We start from the raw sequence: 5,365 nt of genomic DNA, 5'->3' as shown, positions 1-5,365 counted from the left end.
GCCAACTTTTTGGGGAGGAGGAGGTGGCTGCCCTGGTCTTTTTTATCCAGCGCCACCTCCCCTTGACTTTGGCAGCAGGCGGCAGGCCCGGCTCCGGCTACCAGCGCATTGAAGAGCGTCTCCGGCGGTGGGCGAAGGTGCGCCGGGCAGTCTTCCGCTGCTCCGGTATCCGGCGTACCCACCATCAGCTGTCCCACCGCTGGGCCGACATTTTGGACCGGGAGCAGGACCTGTTGGACCTGCTTGGTGTCGAGGTTGTGGGTCTTGGTGAGGGGCTACCCCAAAAATAAAGTGTGTGTATATATATATATATATATATATATATATATATATATATATATATATATATATATATATATATATATATAGTAGTATAAATATTGTTATTGTATCTTTGTAAATATTGGCTGAATAAGTAACGCGATGACTGTTGCTCCTAGTTACATTTCCGATGTATTCCGGTATATCTACTGTAATTGTATGACAGTGTTCTTCTTCACTGACTCTTGCGTGTTGTTTCAACTTGGCGCTAGCTGTTGCTGTTTATTGATGTGAGATTTTCTTTATTGTAGAGAACTGAAGTTAGTTAATGCTATTAATAGAGTCTTGTCCTTCCTTTGTCCGTCAGTGAAATAGCGGTGGATGGATAATTGTACGTAGTTTGCATATTGTAGCATTTTTTTCACGGCCTTCTCTTCTGCATGAATCGAATCCTCCTCTGGCAATGAATGCTAAAGTTACTTTGTTCTTCTTACCTCAGCCAGGGCCGGCTCTAGGCATGTGCAAGCTGTGCAACTGCACAGGGCCACCAAACTTCAGGGGCCACCGCACCAATATATATCCTTAATTTAATAATCCTCTGAGGATGGATACATATTTGCGTTGCGGCCCCTGGCATGGATTTGTTGCCTCCGGCTCTGTTCCACTTCCAAACACCCTGACTGACTCCCCCTCTTCACTGTCCTCCGTCCTCCGCCCCGACCTCCTCTTCTGGGGCCCCCTACCTACGCTCCCTGCCCAGGAGGACCACCATGAGCCTAGAGCCACCCCTGCCTCAGCCCTCCATAGAACTGATGTAGTTTGTTTAATGAGTGGTAGGCTTGGCAGCAGTAGCATTCAGTCAGTAGCAGAACAAAATATGATGCAACGAACGTACAATTTCGTGTATGCACAAAATTTCTGCATGTCTCCTCCTTGTGATCTATGGCATTTTGCTGGCAAAAATGAAAAAGAAATGACTACTCACAGATAATTGATTACCCCATTCTTGAATCTCTTGAATCGGTGGTGTTGTTCAGGTGTTACTGCCTCTGTGTTACTTATTAATCTGCAATCAGAATGTTTATGGAACATGTGATTTGTTTTCTACAAGTATACAGTCAGTGAATCCTGCAAGGCAGTAGTCATTTGTTAGATCAATGTTTGTTTCTTTTAATGTTCTAGCAGTGTTTTTTGAAATGATGTCTATGTTTCACAGCACTCAATGTTTTTCTCTTTGTTCATTATTTTTTACATGAACCACAGAACCCAGGGGCAAGCAGAATGCAGGGACCGAGTCGGCGGGTGAACAACCACGGACACAGAGCTCCTCTACTGAGGATCCTGCTGCTGTCCCCAGTAAGTCCAACAGTGCTTGTTTTTTCCTCTGTAATGTGTCTGCTTTGGCAATTGACACCAACCAAGTATGCATCCAGAATGATGTTTGTCTAGTATTTTGTAAACGTTAGTATACCACTACTAGTCTTGTGGGTATTCTATCTTCTATGGAGTCATATACATATTACATAACTATGTATGCACCAGAAAATTTGATGTTGGTGCTGATAGGCAGGTTGGACCTTACTTACACCTCAGTCACAGAACTCTGAGGAACCCACAATTCACTGAACGACAACCTATATGGGCTCAGTCATTGGTCAATTATTCAATTATCACACTCATGAACCCCAATACCAAGATGCCCAATGCTTTTATTACACAAACCATTACCTAAGAAACCCCCTTTTGCTCACTTACTCGTGTGAGTCTACAAGACAACAGACACTGAAAATAAACTTCAGAGTCAAAGTGGTACTTCAAAAGCTTTATTTTGTTAGAAGTAAGTAAGTAACATCAATGTTTTTAAGTTGTTCCGTGAAATACGTCGAGGGGCCCACCAGAAAAAATCCAGAGTTAAAAAAGGCAGAATAAAGTAATCAACATTTGTACAGCTACTAGTGCACAATAGGGAAATGTGGGAAATATCGGAGACCCCTCACCATTGAACGTATACTGGTTACATATGCCTCTTTTTTTGTAAGCTCTGGAAATGTCAGCTTCGTAGAAGGAAATCTTCTCATCTGCCGAAAATTAATGACAAAAGTGGTGCACGTTAGACAGTATGAAATACATTTGGCCAGTTTTATGCAGCCATGCTAAAAAGAAGTTGTAACCTGTAAGCAAACTCTATTCCACAATCCACATAGAAAACTTAAATACGGGCCCTTTTATTTTCCAACCTCTTCAGGTGTATGCATTGAACAATGATGTGTTGCCTCAAAGGCATCTTCTCGTACTGCGCAACAAGCTGCGAGTTAGCATGCGCAAAACTGGATACATTGATGTACAAAGGTTACATAGTTCACTTCCAATTTCCAAGGACTAGAGTAGCAGGACAAATGAGATGAGCTTGGGTACCATACCATAACAATGAATGCTAATATGTGTAGTGACTCTGCTGTACTATGCAATGTGGACTCCTACTGATTACGTACGTTGTACTTAACTGTTTTGAAGAACTCCATTCTTGGTGAACAAGTACAAAGGGGGCTGTGCATCCATCTAAAAAGGTGTACTTATTTTCATAGGTGCAGAACCCTTACCATCCACCAGTGCCGACGGGGACAGCGGCGCAGCTTCAGCGATCCCGGCGGGGACAGGAGGACCAGAGGCACCTACACCTACACCAGCAGCAGTGGGGGGGAGCCAACAGCGGCGGGCGATGGTAAGTTACATTCAATAGTGATCCGCATTACTTGGTGGGAGGGGAAAACTTCCTCACTGTACTCTACTGGACAATATATGATGTTACCTTTACTTGTCATTACCATGCTTAGCATTACCACTACAGTAATGCAGGTGGCTGATAGCAGTCGGATGCATGGGTTGTTGTTGAAGCATGGAAAGGGGGAAACACAGCTGCCAGCGTGGTTGGGAGACACACCCAATACCGGTGGTTAGTGGATAGTCTCAGCAGCAGCGGTGTTTTGGGCAAACCCAAAGGCAAGGGAAGGAGGGGACGACTGGGTGCATGGGTCGTTGCTGGTGAAACATAAACCAAATAAGGTTTGTTGCGCGATATAAAGAATGATAGTCTCTACTAGACATGTACTACTAGCTGCCCCCTGTTAATTAATGTTAGTTTGAGACTGTTCCCGCCTTCCCGGAATCAGAGTATATAATATAAAACGAGATATGAAAAAGACAGGTGTTCGTTCTAATGTGTGTGACCGTTGAAGTACACCCATGCTACTAGGGCAGGCATAATGCCGTGCCAAAAAGTCCAACAAATTAATATAGGCCGTAGAATGTTCAAGATAGATGCAACACAATTTTTTGTACTCAGCTTGCTTGCTAGTGCTACTGTGCCGCCCACTATGTGTTGAATCAATGTTGTGTTCTTGATTTGCGGGGATTTTGGATTACAACAATTCTGTTTCTTTCTTTATAGTTACTCCTTCCAAAAAACCAACAAGGAAGGAGTTGGCAGTCCGGGCCCGGCAGCGGAAACTGCAGGCTATCGTAGAGGCCTACCGCCGGCTGGTGGATCAGGCCGAGGAGGAGGAGGAGGAGGCGGCGGCAGCAGCTGCTGCCTCTTCCAATGCCCCGGCCCCCAAGCCTGCAGGACTACGTCGCCGTGGTCAGGCAGCCGCCCGCCGCCGAATTGTTACATCATCGGCGGCCCCCCCACAACAACATGCGTGCAAATGTAGGTGCCGGGAATTCCAAGAAAAGATTCTCCGCCGGGTAGCGACTAAGTTTGAGGAGGAGCGGAAGAAGCTGGAGGACGGAATAGAGGAGCGTGTCAAGATCATGGTGGACAAACACCTGAAAGCCCGCCGGCTTTGAAATGGACCCTGTTGTTTGCCCCTTTTTAAATCCTTTTGTTGGTGGGTGGGATGTGGGTGTTGGGGTGTACATTTAACTTTGAAATTTGGTTGGGGTTAGGGGAGGGTAGGGATAGCTCTGGGCCTGGGGGTAACATTTGATATATATTTTATTTTTCTATCATCGTTATGTTAAAATAAAAATGAGACAAAGATATTTTCAAAAGAAAACATTTGAAGTTCATTTGTGTTTGTTGGGGGGGGGTGGAGGGGGGACTGTTTCACCAAATAATGTACGTTGTGCAACATCACAACGTTTAATTGGCCATGCAGGTCAGGGGGGACAGTGCTTTCGAATTAAAAAATATATTGTCCACATCTTTAACATGCAGACAGGTAGATGCGCTAAACCCTCACCGAGTTCTATTTGTAGTATTAGAAGAACTACCAGTCTGTCTTGCGTTATACCTCACAGCAAACTTATCTTACCTGTGATTGCTGATGATGACGTGGGCTGCATTTGTTTCCCAAGACAATGGATAAGAATCTGTTGTTCTGAACTTCTGTGATAGTAGATAGTAGTAGACAGACCCTGCCAGTAGCATTTTGAGACAAAAAGAAAGAGGCAGTCATTTTCGTGATAGACAATGTGGGGGTAGTATAAGTATTAAGTACAGTAGATTACACGACTGAGCCAATACAATTTTGCAACTGCTAAACTGAAACAAAACAATGGTTTTGGGGACTGGAAAGTAAGTGCAAGAGAAGATAAGAAGTTCAACTGTAGTTGTAGTACTCACGTCAACGTCAAACTTTTCTAAATCATAATGCTGTAAACTTAAACACAAACAATGACGCCAATTCATTACGTATTGGTTGTTTGATGGTAATGGTAAATTAATTGGCATTATACACAGAGCTTGAGTTGGGAAGCAGAAGAAGATCCCGGCCATGCCTTGTTGAAAATGAGTCTGACACTATTGTTGCTTTTCACCACATCTGCCCCAGCAAGCGCGTGATCAAATTGTTGGTGTATATTTAATGTAACAAACATCGCACCTCAATGAAACCACGCAGCCCGGGGAAGAGGGTTAGGGTTTGTTGAATGGATGGGTACGGGGGTTTGCGGAAAGGTTTGAGAAATAAAAACAGTACGCATGTAGACAACAAAAGCAAAACAATGAAGACGATGATTTATGATGTTGAATTTGATCCACTAGCCAATGAATGTAAGGAATAAATGTAGAACCAGGATACGCAGAATATCATTCTTTGTTTCC

General features: G+C 44.0%; 1 long non-coding RNA gene across 1 annotated transcript; it reads left to right on the top strand.

Moving 5' to 3' along the window:
* The first annotated feature begins 1,508 nt into the window (after nt 1–1,508).
* LOC144768437 (uncharacterized) lies at nt 1,509–3,991 on the top strand. The gene is made up of 3 exons (XR_013598545.1): nt 1,509–1,617; nt 2,847–2,983; nt 3,710–3,991. It is a non-coding gene; the product is annotated as an uncharacterized LOC144768437 (long non-coding RNA).
* The last annotated feature ends 1,374 nt before the right edge of the window (nt 3,992–5,365 follow it).

This window comes from Lissotriton helveticus, chromosome 1_1 (assembly GCF_964261635.1).
Source record: "Lissotriton helveticus chromosome 1_1, aLisHel1.1, whole genome shotgun sequence".
NCBI classification, from domain to species: Eukaryota; Metazoa; Chordata; class Amphibia; order Caudata; family Salamandridae; genus Lissotriton; species Lissotriton helveticus.
The sequence above is the reverse complement of the archived record's forward strand: the minus strand, read 5'-3'. Positions and strand labels throughout refer to the sequence as shown.